This window comes from Panicum virgatum, chromosome 5N (assembly GCF_016808335.1).
Source record: "Panicum virgatum strain AP13 chromosome 5N, P.virgatum_v5, whole genome shotgun sequence".
NCBI classification, from domain to species: Eukaryota; Viridiplantae; Streptophyta; class Magnoliopsida; order Poales; family Poaceae; genus Panicum; species Panicum virgatum.
This window is the reverse complement of record NC_053149.1, coordinates 35585117-35603401: the sequence shown is the minus strand read 5'-3', so window position 1 is coordinate 35603401 and position 18285 is coordinate 35585117. Positions and strand designations below refer to the sequence as shown.

The window sequence follows — 18285 nt, the reverse complement described above, 5'->3', positions numbered from 1 at the left end:
TCTAACACATTTTTACGGTTTCAGTTAAGGATGGACCCCTTCGGTGATGAGCAGGCTGCCGGGCAATACATGTTGGACGCAATAAACGAAGATACGAGGGCTAATACCACCCAGCCAATCGCTGAAGAAGATGCTCGGACAGCTGATTCGTTCCTGAATATGTCTGGAGATGCCGATGAAGAAGATGATGACTTTGCGCCGCCGCCCAATCAACAACAATATGTTCCAGTACGAATCTTAAAACTATATGCATGGTGACTTCGGTAGATTAGTTTTGCGATTAACATATCTTTTCTGTAATTTAGTCGACCTCCGCATCGACTTCGTTGAGCCAATCAAAAGGGAGACGCCGGCCAACCAAGAAAATGGAGGGAAGACAGGTCGTCACAGAAGTGGACGCAGAGGGCTGTCCAAGTGCTCCAGAGGCTGCTAGCACAAAATTTGTCAACCAATGTGGGGTTATTGTTCGGGCAAGAATTCCGATCACCACAAGACTATGGAAAACGTGCAAACCCGAAGAACAGCAACACGCCATACCTGCACATCAGAAGGAAATGCTATGGGCAGAACTCAAGGATATGTTCACTCTTCCTGAAGGAGTTGACCAAGAACTGGTGAAAAAATGTGCCTTGAAAAAGATGGCCCTTGCCTTTGCAACTTTCAAGAAGAAGTTGTACACCAATTACATCAAGAAGGATAAGGAGCCGAACTGGGACGATCTTCCTCAGGTTAAACCATACTGGGAGGAGTTCAAACAATACAAACTATCAGAGGAAGCCCAAGAAAAATCCGAACAGGCCAAGGTGAATGCAGCAAATAAGAAGTACAGCCACCACCTTGGGGCTGCCGGGTACAAGAAGTCATTTAAAAAATGGCAGAAGATGGAGCAGGACCTTATGGATAGAGGCATCAGGCCGACGACTTGGGATTGGCCGGATAGATCCAAGTGGTGGTTATTTGCTAATGGCGTGACACTAAACCAGTTGGATGGAAGTTTGGTCGTGCCCGAGCATATGCAAGAAGTGTCCCGCGATCTAGTCGCTGCAATAGATGAGACTCAACAAGGAACATTCCATCCTCAAAGGGAGAATGATGAGCTGACAAGGGCATTAAAGAATCTGGAACACCCTGGACGAGCCCGCGGCATCGGCGTGATCCCATGGAAAGTTGCTTGGGCCGGAGATCCCTCTTACAAGACTCACCGAAAGAGCAGAGCCGAACAGGAAGAGAAACTTCAGTGCCATAGAAGAAAAGATGAACAAGAAGGTTGCGTCCTTGGAATCTCAGATGGACGCCAGGGTCAATGAGGCGGTGCAGCTAGCTCTGAGCCAAAGGGGCACTGCTGGGTCGCACCCGGATGTTGTGATAAGCCCGGCCTCTCAGCGACGCAGCAGCTGTGCATCCACAGCGGCGCCCGACGTACAAGCGGAAAAGCAACCCCAGATTGAGCCAACGGCGGTAGATGACCAGAGGTATCCAGTGGATGATGTCACCATGCCGACACCGTGCGAGCTTCATGTGCGAGCAAGAAATATATCCATTCATGTCGCATACGGGTCAGCCCTGCCCCTGAATCCTTCTACTACAATTCATGGAAGGCCGATACCCCCTGGCTACACCTCCGTCACAGTCGAGCAGATAGTTGGAAACAATGACGATCTTGAGCTCGACTTCGTTGGAGGGGATGGAGAGAAGACATTGGGAGACGCACTGCACGGGGTCGTTCTATGGCGCAAGTCCGACATCAAACTTACTGAAAGACAAACGGCTCCCGGGCAGACTGATCGCCCGTCTCCGCGGCCTACCTCACCGCCGTCCCCACTGCCACCTCCTTCACCACCGTCTCCGCCGGCGCAAAGGGCCACGAGTACTCCAACTCCTCCTGCACCAGAAAAGGGAAAGAAAAAGACATCATCCCTCCCAGCGGCTGGACCCTCAAAGAAGAAGCAGAAAACGGTCGAAAGACAATTAACCTACGAGAAAACCGCTGAGGAGTTGGAAGAGGAGACTGCTCGATATATAAAAGAACAATTGAAGCCTAAAGTCCCCCCGCCGAGGGAAAAGGTACCTCTAGAACTAGGGAAAAAGCTTCTCGCAAACCTAGACAACCCACCAAAACCGAAAAGTTTACCCTCGGACTATGATCGTACTCTGACAAAGGCACACAAGGTGAGAAATCTGAAGAAAAAATGTGGCAAGACCATTCCTCAGCTTGGCACACAACAAAAAGAACTCGAGCCCCTCCGGATGCCAGGGTTGCCACTCCTACACCCGACGGACGTACAACTCCAAGCGGACCTACAGGCCGCAATATTTCTTTATGAAACTGGATTAACGCTAGAGGAGGCAACGGGGCATGTGGAAGCAAAAATCCCTATCGCTCGCACTATTACTCTATTCTATCATGGAAAACCTTTTGTCACTGAGGAAGAGGAGAAAAGTCTAGGTACGCAGATGTTCAATTTGCATAGATGGTACCTGCGAATGGCGAAAGACGAAGGGAAAATGTTTGGAGTCAAGTATCGTGACCATGATTTCTTCCGCGGGGAGGACGACTTCTGGGTGTACTTCCAAAATTTATATGAAATTTACCATCGACAAGCCCTCGACGCCTCTATCATCACCATTTGGGTTTTGTAAGTATCATTTACCTCTACATTAATACTTTTTGTTAACAAGAACATAATTATATGTGTGCATTATAAAATTTCTATTGCATCGTTTAGACAGGAGATCCAAAGAAGCCGAAAACATGGATGGCACCATCAGATCGGCTTCATGTCTCCTTTGCTAGTCAACCAGAAATTGATCAACGAAAGTTACAAGGAAACGTGCGAAAACATGTACGATTCGTTGACTAGGCAAAGTTACAAATCCTATATATTCATACCATACAACTTTGGGTAAGCCTTGATCGACTCAAACCTCTGTTATATTACTAAATAAATACTAAGTTGTCTAATATATTTATGTATATATCATATCTATATCTGCAGTTATCATTGGATTTTACTCATACTTTCCGTAGAGACCGGCAATCTTATAGTCTTTGACTCAATGAGAAATCCAAAGTCCGCAATCCAACATATCCTAGACCCCTTGAACAGGTAAGTTCAGTTTGCACAATTAAATCCTTTTTCTGTTAATAACAATTCCTTAATATCAAACTTAACTTTGGGCGCAGAGTTTGGAAAAAATTTGTGAAAAATAACAAAGGACGTGGTCAATGGAGGCCCGAACTGAACGTTAACATGGATTATCCGGTATGTTCATTCATAAAGATTTGTCTAGTTAAGTATATAATCCCAAATTGTTCTAAATTGAGTAATTTATTTGTTTCTCCTTAAGTGTGCGAGACAACAACAAGGAACTGATTGGTGCGGGTACTACGTATGCGACTACTTGCACATCATGACTCCATGTGGGAAGACTACTGATGAAGAAATGAGAGTACGTCCAAACCGTTGACTAGTATATTTTCATAATTGTACTAACACATATGATGTTAATCCTTTTTTTCTAAATAATAGATGTCTCAAATGGGTGATGAATGTTACTCTACTGATCGGATCAACGCCGTGTGCGAGCAGCTCGCCGGATTCATTTTGAACGAGATCTTGGATCCTAGAGGCGAGTTCTACCACGACGGTCACATCGATAGAGGATTTCCATCGACCTCCTGAGGGGACTAGTAGTTGGAATAACATGACTTGTACATTTGTAAATATTTTTAAAGATTATGCCTTGATGTTTGTAAATTTGTAAATATATTAGTTCATCTAATTAGCTTAATTATATGTTCGTATTTCACTTTTATTTAGTTTCAAATATTCTCTGAAAACGAACACGAACGACCAATGAACGTATAGTATTGTAGAGTTTGAGTGCGTTTAGCAAATATAAAAGAATAAACAGTAATAAATATAACAAACAAACCTGGATTTGGAAAAAAAAGGGAAAAGGTAATTGGTACCCGTTGGAAATACCAACCGGTACCAAAGGGGCTGCCACCTTACGTCAGCGTGGCAGCCTCTTTGGTACCGGCTGGTCTTTCCAACCAGTACCAATGGAGGCCTAAGGCACCGGTTGAGAAACCCGGTGTCTTAAGGCGAGGCCATTGGTCGCGGTTGCGGGGCACCGGTTGGGAAACCGGTGCCTTAGGCCCTTCTCAGCCGGTGCCCAAGACCCGTTTTCTAGTAGTGGCGGCACTCTAAACAGGATGTTTTGTAGCGATAGGTACAACCCTAGCAAGTCACAACCGCAATGAAGTTTCCAATTGGATTTATATCTGTCACGCCTCATAAGTATGAAAAGCTCGAGGAACGAGAAGATGTGTACCTTCGTAATCCCATCCTAAGCCGAATGTTACGATATTTGCCACATTGTAATCGTTTCATCATTTGTGTATCTTTTAAAAACAACAATGTATATAATCTTTTTACAATTTTTGGCAGCAAGACTGAGGAAAAAGTAGTTCAACAGCCAAGAGTACCTGAAGGCAAGATACAGACCAAAGCAGAGCCTATGCAATGCCCGAGGTGACATACTCCTTGTGTTTTGAACCATAAGAAAGCGCCAACTTTATTTGAAGGTAGTTTGGAGGATTATAAATATGAATTACTGCTTTCCAATTAGGAATTTTGAATTAGTTGCAACTTCTTGGTAGCTATTTTGCATTAGTTGCGACTTCTTGGCAGACTTGCCCTTGCCCAGCAGTTAAGCAAAACATGCAATCCGATTCGAAATTTCTGACCACGACAAACAAGATAACAACCCAACAGCACCCAGCCCTCCCGGGAAAGCAAATTGAACTGAATAATTAGTTTATATTACAAAAGCTGGCTGGACCCTGCTGGAGTTGTGTTTCTTAAGCCAAAAAAAAAGCATCTTTAGTTGCTCAACAAAGAAACATCACTTCACGAATAAAAACTGAATCAACTGCAGCGTGTCTTCAGCCTTACTTCACGCTTTACGACTGAAGATCTTTTGTTCTCTCACCATCTTTGGAAGTTCTACTTATAATTATACAGATCCTTCATTTGCTTTCACTCCCTGCAACAATCGCGAGATCTTTGTTAGTGATTCAACCTTCCTAAATTTTGAAGTCATAACAAAAATATAAAGAAACAGATTGTCAAGTTCTGAAGTACGAATAAGCCTACACTCTTTACAACCTGGTCTTTTACGAGAGCTGTCTTTGGGAAGTTTTGGTATTTAGTTCAAATCAAAAGAAATATTGACCAGTGAATCACCCTATGTGCAGAGCTCTCCGTATTTACATTGTTATGCAACAAGCCTGAATTGAACATAGCAAAAAGTTTATAGCATGAGTAAAAACATAGCATCCCAGGAAAATCTAAGCTGATAACCCTTTTTGATGGATGGTTAGATTTCTCAGCATTCCTCATCCCCTTCCCCAGAGCACGGGGACATTTTCGTTCCCGCCTTGTAAAAAACTCTCATGAGTAGTGTACTACATTCCTTGACCCCATCAATCCGTTAACTTTGTGACCATGATCTAATTAACATGGGAATTTTCTCAGGGTCTGTGAAAATATTATTGTAGCATAGTAAAAGGTATTAAGAGTCGATTTTTGTAGGGACATGCAAATCTTACCATACACTTTCTTAATGGTGTACATCTGTGGCTGGAGAAGAGGCTCTGCAGAAAAATGTTGATGTGCCATTCGTTGAGGCGGCGATGAGTATCTGTTGTCAATTCAAGAGGCAGTTCAAAACAATTAACGCAACTCAACACTTTGTTTGCCTGGACCAGATTTCCAAACCCTACTTTTACTACAAGTCACTAAAAATCGTTGTTTTCTGATAGTTGCAGTCAATAAATTTGAATTATAGAATCTATATATGTTCAGATTTATCATATGTAACTGGAACATATAGTTCCATATCAGAAGGTAGTTTCATAATATTATCCCCAGGTTTTGAACACATATTTCAATAGAAATCAATGGTCAAAGTTATATACTGAAGACCACTTATGATCCTAGTAAAGTATAATGCTAATGAAAATACAAGACAAACAAGTATTTAACTCACCTGATTGAACTTGTTGACTAGATATGCATCAAGTTTCTCTGAGAATGCAATGTTACTGTCACTTAAGCTCTCGTTGCAATCAATAAAATCATTGCAGATTATAGATCCTTCAGGCAAATTCATTACAGCCAGATCATTTCCCATTGCTGTAAGCCCATCAGCAAAAACAGTCATGAAACCTATGACAGTCCAAGAATTCATTTTCATTGTGTGCCAGATCTTTTCAGAGAAACCCTGAGGTAAGACATCGAGAACTCCATGCCTCAATAAGAAATCTGAAACATCAGAAACATCTTCCAGATGATGAATTATTGCATTCATATACATCGCAGCAACCAATCTGAGAAGAATAGGAAGATGGAAACAAGCTGAAGTCTTATGCATCCATTTATGGAGCATTGATCTTTTTGATAGAAGATTTTTAATCAAAGAAATAATGGGCCATTGTTCTGGTCTGTATACATCTGAAGCATAGACTAGGTGCAAACACTGGCAGTTAGTCTGGCAGCCGCCAAGATATTTCTTTAGCATCTCAACAAATAGAGACTTTATGTATGAGGAAGCCCAAACACTGAACCATTTAATGAGGTATTCAGTGTGCACAGATTTATAATCCATTTCAAATGTCCACATCATGATGGAACAAAATTCTAGCATGCTCCCCAACCGCATCAGCAACCTTGCTCCACCACTGCCACCATCAAGGAAGCTCCTCAAAGCTCCAAAAAACTGTTTCCATTGGGAATTTTGGTTGAGGTACGGCATGAAACTCGAAATTATCTTGTCATCTAATCTTCCAGAGAGGAGTAGAAGAGTGGTTACTTTCCTGAGCTGCTCACATGTGAACCTCCTATTCAGGAGTTTGACATTTGTATTTAGGGAGTGAATAAATAAGTCAATTGCTGTTTGCGAGTTGAATATATGTAAGAGACTAAATTCTGTTCTGTCCTCGCAGTCAGGAAAGACTAATTCAAAAATTAGACACTCACTGAGAACAAAGAAGTTTTTGAACTTGTCCTTTCCGCTATGAAGACGCTCATCGAGAATGAAGAAATCTCGACATGCCTACATTTTTTGGCTGACTGACCTTTGGATCTCTAAAGAACTTTGCGGTCTCATATATTGCAAGAGCAATTATCCCCTTGACATATGGATGTACTGCTTGCTTTGAAGAAATTCTAGCAAGAGATTCCAGTTTGTTGAGTACTCTTATACCAACAGCGTACAATTCATTGGTCCAATAATTCCGAATTTGTAAATCAACCATGTTAACATTGAGTCTACACCTATTTCTTCCCCGCTGCAAAGAGTCCCTGCTTGTTGTTCGAGATGGCATCTTCTGCGATAACACTTCCAGAACCATTAACTTCCAGTTGTTCCAAATACATATTAGACTTTCAGGCGATATCTGGTTACGGAATAGTATGCCATTTGAACATCTTACATTTTCTAATTCAAAAGTATATCCAGAGGATCCGAACAGAAGGTGGATGTCAAGAATTGAACGAACTGAACAAAGCATCACCAAAAGAATTCCCTGTTTACCACATGCTGGCAGGTTCCTTGACAAGCTGGCAAGGGATTTACGTGGGTCAAATAGTGCATCTTCTTCCAAAGAGGCAGAATGGTACAAATTTGACACCTGCTGCACAATCTCTCTTGCTTTCTTCAGCAATTGCTCCTTGGCGACATATCCTTTGCGGTACCTCCTTTTGGCATGTGAATTCCACAAGCTATTCATGATGACATGGAGGAGAACGAGCTGTGCCATATTCCCAAAGTTAATTGTATCCTCCCACATAAAAACGCTCCCTATATGTTCTGCAGCGTCTGCAGATTCAGTGAAGTTGCCCATTTCTACCTCAAAATTTAGAAGCTCATTGAAAAGAGTCCTAGAAGTTAAGTATTCCCGGATGTTACCTACCGAGCTAAAAGCCTTCACAAACTGCATCATACGAGTCATGTCTTTGCGACGAAAATAGTATGAAGCACAATCGTCAAGATACTTGTTTCTGGTGGCATTAAGCTCCGAGGAGTTAGATCCTTCAAAGGAAGATGTCTCCTCCAGTTGACGTACAAACTTCAGACCAATGTCAAAAAGTTCTCCTTTCAAACATGTTGAGAAACACTTGGTGTAACATTTAGCCTCAAAGTATGCATTAGCTGCCTGAAACCAGCATTTAGCCATAGCAAAGCATTCCCCGGCATTTTCAAGCTTTGAAGCACCGCTTTTTTCCAGATACATTAAACCTGTATGTTAACGAACTACGTTATATATGATTTCCAATGATATATGAAGTGATTGCGTAGCATCTAGTGGTCCAAAAAACACTTATATACCTACTAAGACTATTACTATGTATTAATTTTTGATGATCTCATATGGGGAAAGGCACAAATTGTGAGTTCGAGTTCAGAAGTGACATTCTAGAATACATGCAGTCAGATATTTTGAATTTTTTCAATGTCAAAATGCTAGTCAATACTCTCTGGATGAAGATAAATGTTATTTTAGAATTAGGCACAAGAACTAAGGAGACAGATCAAATTATCATCTTGCCTTCATTTGATCCTTTGTAAAGTGTGCCTATTTATTGATGCATGCATCCGTTCTTAGATTCAGTGTAATTAGAAATGACACATGCATGAAAAACTAGTTAAGAGTAAGGATGAAAAAAAATGGACTAAACCTGCCAGAAGTCAAGGAACAACTATTTTGACAGTAGAAGAGATTAAAAGGACATCTATTTTGAACTGGAGGGAGAATTGCTGTATCAACAAGACCAACCTGCTTTCTTGAAGTCCCTTGATTTGATAAGACAACTGGCAGCTTTCTCATGCTTGCCAATAGAACCATAGATTTCAGATGCCTGGACAAAAAAATTTTGGGCCCTCCTCCAATTTCCCGAAAAAAGACGCTCACCATTAGCTACAAGGTCAGCTGCTCTTGCCCACTTCTCTCTGTGTTCATCACCAGCCTTTTGAAAGCACAATGAGGCCATTCCAAATTGCCTCTCATTGAAAAGCTGCAAGGGAAAAAGAAAGAACTCGGTTAACAACTCTCAGTAGACTAAGTGACTAATACATGAGTTAAGCCAAGAACTCTGCTGCCAGAACACTGGAATGTATGTGCCAGCTCAAAACAGGCTTACTCAGTAGTTCTTGTCTCAACATCAAACAAATGTCCTAACCTTGATGCCTCGTAGCCTCCAGTCATCTGTGCTGCTTTCTTTCTGCATTTCTTCAGAACATAAAGAATCCTTTTTTTTTGGGGAACCAGAACATAAAGAATCGAGTTGCCTAACTTGTACCAAACCCATCTGTTTCCAGTAATCAAATACCGGATGGCTTAAATCATAATTATCTTCGCATATCCAAAGCCTTTGCCTTGTTCGTGTAATAGCAACTTAGAGCAGTTTCAGCTCTGAACAAATAAGGAAGTGCTTGTTTCCATCAAATTCAGGGTATGATATTTCTTCAGGAAGTACAATAGTACCATTTTCTTTCATATAGCCATATATTACTCTCCATTTGTTTCTTAAAGGAGATGAACTGAAAAGGTTATAGATCAGTACATCCTGCACAAAATATTACTTAAAGTAAGTTTCATAAAAGCTGTTTCAACAAACTCAGTAATCAGGATCATACGAAGATAGTAGCTACAACAGTGCACAACAGATGGTGCTGTGTACCTCAAACTCGAGGCCCTTGGACTCAAGAATTGTCAAGACAAGAGCTTGATTCCCCACAAGACCAACAACTTGTTGCTTTGTAGCATCATCCCGAACCAAAATAACTTGATCAGCACCGAAATCAATCCCTTTCCTCTGCTGACTTCTGTTTCCTCTAAAAATAGTTACCAGACTATTCTCACCATTGTAGGACTTAAGTAGCACAGGAGTTTCTCCATGTACCATGCTACTTTCCGGGTTTAACCTGTCTACAGACATTGGGAAAAAATAGTACAAAAGGTTCATTATACTTTGAGCCAACAAAAGAATACCACAATGTGTGCGGAAGTTTTGACTAAGCTGGAAAATATCACTGCCATTTTATTTTCCATGTTTCACTTTCGAGAGAAACTCTGTATAGAAGAAAGAACGGATATCCTCAAATCTGAAATCAATACCCCTAGCTATTGTTTGGGCAGTGTCACCAGCAAAAACGAAACCCTCCTTGAAGTTAGAGCATACATACTTGAGTAGTGCTATTTGGTTCATGCTCAAATCCTGAACCTCATCTATGTAAACGAAATCCAACATATCACTATTGTAGCCATCAGTGCTTGGACGGCAGTGAAGGCTATTGACAAAATCAGAAAGATCAAATTCCCTAGCAATACATTTCTTTTTCTCATAACAAATATATATGTCGAATATCTTATCCCTAATCTCAGCACTCAGAGATGGAATTCTTCTATCATAAAGCATGATGTAATCCGTCTTTTCAAGTTTTCTACCAGGAGACTTGCCTGCTTGATGTCCACCTTTTATATGAGAAATTATTTGTGTAAAAACAGTGGATGGATCGAGATTGTTAGTCAGCTTTGCATTGAAATGAGGCCAATAGGAATTAGAGAATTTCTCATAGTCAACCTCCTTTGTTTCAATAAAAGCTTGCAACATATGAGATTGTAACTTTCCATCCTTAATGCAAGTTCTCAATTCACCACGAAACCTATCAAAAAATTAAGTACTCATTGTTCCATCAAGCATCATCAGGAATTTCCGGAATGTGATAACAAGAGGATAGTTCTTCTGAGGTCATCATTGATGTCATACATTTGAAGACTGCTTGGATGAACAGAGAAGTCATCGGAGGCAAATCTGTAAATGGATAACGAAGAGATGTGTTAGAACTAAAGCTACACACGTATGAACATCTATCTTATAAAAAGACTTCATATGGCCAACTCCTAGTTATCAAAAGAAATAGAAATCTCATCATTTTGGTTAGGTAAGCAGACAGACTTTCCATAATTTTGAATGTGGCTTGAAAGTTAATCACTTCAAATTTTATGAGTTAGGATTCTAAATATTTTGTCAGAATTCCTCCAGTACTGTTTCTAAAAATTAGCAAAAATACTAAAGCACTAATAAATAACTGGACTAACTATTAGTGATTTAGTTTGTGGTACAACTAGCCCAACCCTGGCCCTGACTCCTTGTGATTAAAGCAAGAAATAAAAAGGTAATTCCCTCGGTCCATTTGGTGGCACATTTCTTTGCATGAGGAAACGATGGCGGGTTCCAGTGGGCATATGACATGAGCCACCACTACCAACAGATCGAAGTTACGGCAACCTAAACAGAGAACTAACATTGCCTGCCTTCGTCGTATGCAAAACGAGCATGAATCATAGCAGTTTTGCAGCCGTGCGGAGCTGATCAGCGACACCGATGCGGCAGTCGCTGCCGCTCTGCATGCCACAAAACTACCATCGTTCTCCAGGTGAATCTTCTCGATTAGATTGAATGGGATTTCAGATGGGCTGGGCTCAGATTGGTAGGGGCCAGCAGTGCCAGGCCCAGGCGGTATTTAAAAGTAAAAGCCAATACTATGACTTCATTATTTTAGTGCTTTTATGTTTATGCTTAGTTTTTGAAAATGGTGTACCAGAGCACTTCTCATATTTCATGATTGTACAATGATAAATATTAAAGAAAGGCTAATGCAATACATTCAACCCGTATAGAAACACCTACATGGATAGAATATCAAAAGCAATTTTCTTTCCTGTGTAGAATCATATGTACAGAACAAGCAAACCAAATACAAGTACCTTACCTTTTAAGTCTGGAAATATGATTCTTTACAACCGAGCATAATTTGGAGCTTACAGTGAGAAAAATTTGCCTTACAAAATCTTGTCCAGTCTTCATGTCCCCAAGTGCAATAAGGTTATTGTTGTCGTTCGTGCCAGATAAATCAGTTTCCTCAAAATTCAGTCCTTGGTATGCAATCAAAGATTGCTGTTCCTTTTGGATCAGCTTCATAGTTAACACAGTTGTTTTCCCTGTGCCTGATCGCCAAGTATAAAACTACTGAGGAATGTTGAGTACTCTATCCTGCTTGTGATGAGTGAATTGTCAACCGTGCGGTGTGATCGTGCGCTTGGTCTTTGGATTGCAGGTACACGGACGTCGAGTGTCGACGGTGAGCTGCCGTGGAGGTGCTGTGGCCGATAGACCGTGCGGTGGACGGCGGTGAAGGGCAGCTGGGACCGGAGCTCGAGCCGGGCGGCAGCTGTGGCGTCCACTCCTAGATCGAGGGCGCAAGCGGCGACGGAAGGCGGGTTTCTTGGTTTGCGCCACAAAACCAAGCAGGCGGACGGCGGTTGAAGACGCCAAGTCGTGGAGGCACGGGCGTCGGTCTCGGGACTGACGGAGGCGACGGGCGTCGACGGCGTCTAGGGCCTCGCTGCGGGCGAGGAGGTGACGGGCGTCGGATGGCGTCTAGGGCCGTCAGAAGGCCGAGGCGGGAATGGCATCTAGGGCCACGGCGTGGAGGCGGAAATCTTCCCGTGCGTGGAGTTTTTGCGGTTTTCTCAAAACCGGCCACCTACCTGGGTTTCGCGGACCCTCCAAAACCGTGGACCGAATCTTCATCCACACGGTGGCATCGCGGAGAAGATTTTGACTCGAAGAAAGAACCTCGACCGTCGGATGAGTCCTTGTATCTTTTTCCGGTTTTGACCCTACGGGCTTTCTAGTGTCTAATTGAGTCTAGGGGTATTTTAGTCTTTAGTCTAGAGAGTTAGTGGGGTTAAAAGGGAGAGGAGGACAGCCAACTCACCTGCCCTTGGAGCCTGGAACCCAGACGCACGCCTTCCTCCTCCCTGGCGCCACCTCCCTGTTCTTCCTCCTTCTCTCTAGGGTAGGTTTTAGCCATGGATTATTGAGGATTTTGTACTGAGATTGATCGGGAAAGAAGGCCCTTCCCTCCTTGTGCCCTCCGGGGTTTTGAATTCATCTCGTTCTTGTTCATCTTGTATCTCGTTTGATTGAATTTCGATTTTCTTTTGTCGATTCATGAGCACGAGTTGATGGTTTGATTTTTGATGATTTCGTGACTCTTTGTAGTGATTCAAAACCATCTAGCCTAGTGCTGTACCCTCCGGAATCACGAGTCCCCCCGAATCAAAGTTATTGTGTTCTTGAGAAAACCCCAATCTTGCTTGGAATTTCTTCGATTCCTCCCAAACCATGGAGTGATTCGTCAATTCCTTCCGTGGACAAGTTCACAAGTCCTTTGTGATCATGCCTACGAAGTTTGGTGAGATTTGGACTTGATTTTTCCTCGATCATCTAGTTTTTGGGCGAGGCGCGGACTGGAAAATCGTTTATGGACTCGAACAGAGGTTTTACCTATCACCGGTTAAACCGGCGCTTGTGGTCATGTTGCGTCGGTTCAACCGGTGAGTAGGCTGTTCTGTGTTAGGGTTTTCGACCTAGGTTTTTAGTTGCACCGGTGCATTAGTAACTACATGCATCGGATCAACCGACGATACTAAGGTGCTTGCTGTTTTGCCCGTTCAACCGACGTGAAGATTTTCCCTAACATCGGTTTAACCGGTGTTCAACCCTTTTCGTTTTGACGCTCCTCTGGACAACTGCACCGGCGTTACATTTGGATTTTGTCGGATCATCCGGTGCGTATCGCCTGTTGAACCGACGGTGTTCAAACCTGAACGTCGGATCAACCGGTGAACGTTTCTCAAGTGCTGCCGGCTCTGTGCGTCGGTTTAACCGACGAGGTGCTCCTGTGCACGTCGGTTCAACCGGTGTATATACCGTGTGTGTTTTTCAGCAGCTTTGTCTCGCTGTTTGCTTCCGCATTACTTCGCACTTGTTCCTAGGTCTGTTTTATGTCAGTGTAGCTCCTCTATAGCTACTCTACACTTTACCTAGGACTTGAGGGTTGTGTACGAACTTGGGATCTTAGGCCGATCTTCCGATTGCAAGAATTTTCAATCGGCTCCCATTCACCCCTCTCTGGTCGCCTTTTCGGTCTCTCAACTACTGTACGGGGATTGTATTATTTCATTTTCTTCTCCAATCAGTTCAAACGGGATATCAACTTTAGACCCATCAGTGGCAGCAAGTAAATGCTTTGCTACTCAAGATGATAACGAGTAGAATTTCATAAGCAAAAAGCTCTCACTAACTTTTGAGTGATCCAGAGCAGATGGCACATCCACATGATCACCAACTCCCTCAGTATCTTCTCTGCAATCCTTCTTAAGACGGGTAACATCATGCCCAGCTCTCCATACCATAGGCACTTCCCACTTTCTGTCATAAACAAATGAATAAAAGATAATCAGAACAGAAGTTTGATACAGACCAAAAGTATCTGGAAGTAATTCATCTGTAAGAGGATAACTGTTTGCAAAACTATTAGAAAAATCCTTTTTCTTTATATCCAGAAACAACAAAATAGATCCTGAAGATTTAGCATGTCAGGTGTTACTACAGAACATACCCTTCCATGTGAACTCTGCTGCAGTGTTCCATGTAATCATCACTGTACATCGAAAATAAATTTTGAAGCCGTCGTATAGTTCTTTCAATATGTTGCGATGCCACTAGGTCCCATATTTTTATTATCTGAAAAAGTCTAGCACCTTTTTCCAAATCAGTACTCCAGACAAGACAGAGGTCATCGACCTCGTATACATACACAAAACCAAATTTATCAGTCATGACCAAGTTCCTCACTTTACTCCGCCAACCACATCCAAGCCACACAAGCTTTTGCAGTACTTCCCATCGGAGCTTTGCTGATTTTAATTTCATGGAAGCATTTCTAAATTCACTGCTGAAAATGATCTGTTACATTAAGCAAAATACTGATTAGATCAGAACATAAGGATGTACATGAAAAGTAGCAATTATTATAAATTCATCAAGGTCAAGTTGTTGAAGACCAGCATGATTTTCAATGGTCAACAGCATTGACCAAAGAAGTTATATGTACTCATATACACAATGGGCTACTCTTAATTTGCGAATTCATCCACTAAACAAATGAATTTGTAAAAGGTACACTATCCATTATTATTTCTTTATGATCCTGTAGTATTTAGGGCAATTTTCATCCATACTGCTACTTGATGTGTACCTTTCTTTTATGGTCAGTGTAGTCAATGACAGGTGGTGTCTGATCCAACCTGTCATTGACGTAGGCTGGTCCTCTTGATGAAAAATGGCCCATCAAATGGTGGCAAAGATGAAATTAACCATTTATTTAAGGTGCTGACCTTACACCATTAGTAGTTAATGTCAGAGTATACTTGGTAGTATAGTAATATCTTGGTGGTGTGTCTATACTTGGTAGTACAAGTAATATCTTGGTGATGTGTCTTGCCCCCAACTCTTGTACGTACCCCTATATAATCGCCTCGAGGCTGCATGAAAAATTATCAACAAAACCCGCACAATATATCCTTCCTCCCAAGCTTCAGTGCCAACACTCGTTGTCAGGCCATCCTCTCAGGTGTTGCCGCCTATCAAAGCGGTGGTGCCACCCATGCTGTTGGTCCTCGTAATGCTGGCTCTTGGTCTGAGTCCGCGCCTACTGCCACTACCTCTAGGACACCACTGCAGATGTTGCTGAAGGAAGATGCATGCGCGCTTGTTGACATGGCTTGGGGATGTGTCTTGTGCCCCTAATCCCCTATATATTCTCCCCTCAGGCTCAATGCGATATTATCGACGAATCTCATACAATCTATCCTTCCTACAGTTAACAAGCAGGGTTCACCTAACTGGTGGGAACCGGTCCGGCCCGGTTCCGGTTTGGGCCGGTACCAAACCGGCCTAAATTCAAAATTCAAATTTAAATTCAAAAAAATAAAAAATTCTCAAAAAATTCCTAAAAAAACTTCATGGTGCGACGAATCTAATGGTGTCAAATTTTCTCAAAAATTCGTTCATTTAGTATAGTTTGCGGGGATTTGAAGTTAAATAAAAAAAAACGTGCATACAGAAGTATACAAATACAATGTAAAAGTAGTAAAAAAAAGATTGGAGGGTTTATTTAGACTAAAATATGTTATACAAACATTCATTTAGTATACTTTGCGGGCATTTGAATTTAAACCAAAAAAGAAAAAAAATTGAATTTGGCCGGTTACCAGTCAAATCGACCGGTAAACCGGTCAAACCGGCCGGTATACCGGTACGAACCGGTTGAACTGCAAAATTTGAATTCAAATTTGAATTCCACCAGTACCGCTACCGGACCGCGCCGGTTTGGCCGGACCGGTCGGTAAGGTTAACCTGTTAACAAGTCGTTACCTCTCCTAATAAAATTAAAATAATACAAAACCAATAATTGATGTGCCAACACGAGTTATCCCGCATTGCGCCTGCATGCATGAAAGAATTAAATTTTCCATAGAGACTTTATGAGCATGGATATTGGAGCATTCAATTCGCTGCCAAATTGACAACAAAATTTCAAGATGTTTTGGTCAGATCCAATAAATTGCTCTAGGACTGTAGTACACCAACCAACAGGCTTAGCAGATCCTGGCGCAAGCAACATTGCAAGGTACAAAATCAGCTGCCCTCTACTATATCTGTCGATGTGTGCATGAATTGGAGGGATCTGCTGCCTATGTGCGTGAACTCCTGTACATATCGTGAAATTTTATTCATATTCCTTTGTCATCAGTAAACTGTTAAAGCTATCATTTTAGTTGGTGAAATTCATTTTATTTGGATTCCAATGAGCAGATACCAGTAAATATTAGTCAACAGTGATGGTGAAATTCATTTCACTTGTAACCCATTTAGATGAGCATCTTCTGGCAAATGAGTTTCAGGAGCATGCTAAGAACCTTCAGAGTTTCGTGGGCATTTCACCGCTCTGATTTTGTGACTACCTTTGCTATGTCTAGTGCAGTTACAGAACCAAATTTCACAAATTTAGTTATGCTATGCTTTCTATATTCTCATTATAGATGCAAAAGGAGACATAACTGTTGGAGTATATTGAGCCCATGTGTATAGAGGCCCATCTAGAGGCCCATGTATAGGTATTATATATACCCACTCTTCTAGGGTTGGAGGAATACAATCATTATTCTCTCCTACATGGTATCTTTAGCCTAGATTTTCTCTCTCTCCTCTCTCTACCCTCCAGCCCACCGCCGCTGCCGCCGGCCCCTCCTCCTCCTCCCCCTCCCTCTTTTCCCTTCCTTCCCCTCTCTCTGCGCCGGCGCCATGGCCCGCTCGGCCTACCAGGCCCGCCGCCTCCCTGGCCCTGCTCGATCCCGAGCAGGGCAGGGCCGCCGCCGCCGCCGGCAGGGGCCTGGGGGCCGCCGGATCCGCCGCCCCCGGGGCCGCCGCCGCCGGATCTGCCGCTGGAGCGGCCGCAGCCCTCCCCTCCTCTGCTCCGGCTCCCGTCGCCGCCTAGGGCCGCGCCCCCGCCGCCTGGGCCCTCCCTGACGCCGCCGCCGCTGAGGCCGCCACTGGTGCGGGCGCGGCCCCCCTGTAGCCGGGCGCGAGCGCCGCCGCCGGGCCCGCTGGCCCCCTGCAGCAGGGCGCGGGCATCGCCGCCGGGGCCTGCGCAGGTGCCGCCGTCGGGCCCGCGGGTCCCCTGCAGCCGGGCCTGCCGAGGCCTGCGCGGGTGCCTGCCGCTGCTGACGCCGCTGCTGCTCCTCTCCTAGCGTCTGGTGGCGCGCATCTGGCTGGAGCAGACTCGAGCGCGCGGACGGCCCTGTCGAGTGCCTCCGTGAGCTCCTGCAGCCTCGCGCCGGCGCGCGCCTCCTCCGTCGTGCGGCTCTTCGACGCGTACTGCCACCTCCAGGACCCCTGCGTCGCGGCCGTCGCGCCCACCCTCATGCGCGCCGCGACGCCGCCATCGCGCCCGCCGCGCAAGTTCAGGCCGTCGCGCCCGCAGACCTGGCCGCCGCCGCCGCCTTTGTGGCCGCCGTCGCGCCCGCCGCGCACGCCGCGCAGGCCGTACGGGCCGCAGCCTCCCTCACCGCTGCACACGCCGTCGCGCCTGCCGCGCATGACGCCCAGGCCGTCGCGCACAGGGACCCCGCGCGGGCCGCTGTCTCCCTCGCCGTTGCGCAGGTTGTCGCGCCCGCCGCACACGCCGCGCAGGTCTAGGCCGTCTCGGGCCCTCGTCCTCAGCCCCACCCGGCGGCCATGCTCACCGCTGCTGCTCCCCTGTTCGCGCCGTTCTGGACACTGCCCGCTCCACCCAGCCAGC

At 44.1% G+C, this 18285-nt stretch overlaps 1 long non-coding RNA gene across 1 annotated transcript; it reads left to right on the top strand.

Annotated features, from left to right (window-relative positions):
* Positions 1 to 3207: 3207 nt before the first annotated feature.
* Positions 3208 to 3585, top strand: LOC120672010. Its single transcript, XR_005673937.1, has 3 exons — positions 3208 to 3263; positions 3349 to 3450; positions 3531 to 3585. It is a non-coding gene; the product is annotated as an uncharacterized LOC120672010 (long non-coding RNA).
* Positions 3586 to 18285: the final 14700 nt, after the last annotated feature.